Genomic DNA, 1,616 nt, shown 5'->3' on the forward strand with positions numbered 1-1,616 from the left:
ATCTGATCGGGACCCAAGGTTTGCATCGAGATTTTGGAAGAAGTTGCATGAATCCTTGGGTACACAACTCCACTTCAGCACAGCTTTCCATCCTCGAACGGATGGGCAATCAGAAAGAGTAATCCTGGTCCTTGAGGATATGCTAAGGAGTTGTGTCATTGAGTTTGAGGGAAGTTGGGATAGGTACCTCCCACTGGCATAATTTGCATACAACAATAGCTACCAAGCTAGCATTCAAATGGCCCCATATGAAGCACTGTATGGGAGAAAATGTAGAACTCCAGTGTGCTAGACTGAATTAGGCGAAGACAAACTGGTAGGGCCAGACTTGGTGAAACTGACTGAGGAGAAAGTGAAACTAATCAAAGTCAATCTGAAAGTTGCCTTAGACAGACAGAAATCTTATGCCGACCTGAAGAGAAAAGAAATAGAATATGCGGTTGGCGACAAAGTGTTCCTCAAGGTGTCACCATGGAAAAAGGTATTGAGGTTTGGAAGGAAAGGTAAGTTAAGCCCTAGGTTCATTGGCCCATATGAAGTCATTGAACGTGTGGGTCCAGTGGCCTATAGGCTAGCTTTACCTCCAGAGCTGGACAAAATCCACAATGTGTTTCACGTATCCATGCTCAGAAGATACCGCTCAGATCCTTCACATGTCATCTCCAGGGAAGAAATTGAAATACAACCGGATTTGACATATGAAGAAGAACCCATACGGATCCTGGCTCGGGAAGTAAAAGAATTGAGGAACAAGCAGATTCCACTGGTGAAAGTGCTTTGGAGGCACCACAACACCGAGGAGGAAACTTGGGAAAGTGAAGAGACGATGAGGCAAAAGTTCCCTCAACTGTTTGCATCAGGTAAATTTCGAGGATGAAATTTAAATTAGAGGGGAAGAGTTGTAACACCCTCCCGGTAACTACTCCGTACATCCTGCTGTTCCGGTGACCAGTGTCGGTCCGGACAACTAGAATGTCCAAAAAAATATTTAAACTAAAGTGAGGGACCATAATTAACTCAAATATTAATAAGAAAAATTTGGTAAAAATTTTAGAAATAAAATACAACCAAGTTAAACAAGCTGGTGCCCTAGCGATGGGTAACCAGAGGGAAGTTGCGGTTCTCGCAACGAGGAGCCCTAGACCCGGGGAAAAATTCATAAAATAATTTTTGGGACTCCAGAGAAGGGTCATTGAGGTTCCTGTGGCATTAGAATGCCAAGAAAATACCTACAAAAATTTTTCAATCTGTACAGACAATTTTGACCCGTTAAGCCAAACGGAGGGCATTTTGGTCATTTCGCCTTCAGAGGTGATTTTTGGCCGACTTGTCCAGTTGAGTAAATAATTAATATGACATAAAATATGAATAAACATTACTAGAAATTAAATTGAAAATGAGTAGTGAAGAAAAGAAAAGAAAATGAGGAAAAGGCTTATTTATGACATCATGGTGATGTCATTTAAAAACTATAGCCAATCAAAATTAAGCAACCATTTGACTAACTAATAAAAGAGATAAATAAAGACAAAGGAAGACCAAAAGCCAGCAGCCATCCCTCTTTCCTCAAGTGCAGCCGAAACCTTTGCTTGCCCTAAACCTCCATTAATCCTTCA

This window comes from Hevea brasiliensis, unplaced genomic scaffold (genome assembly GCF_030052815.1).
Source record: "Hevea brasiliensis isolate MT/VB/25A 57/8 unplaced genomic scaffold, ASM3005281v1 Scaf274, whole genome shotgun sequence".
Lineage (NCBI taxonomy): Eukaryota > Viridiplantae > Streptophyta > Magnoliopsida > Malpighiales > Euphorbiaceae > Hevea > Hevea brasiliensis.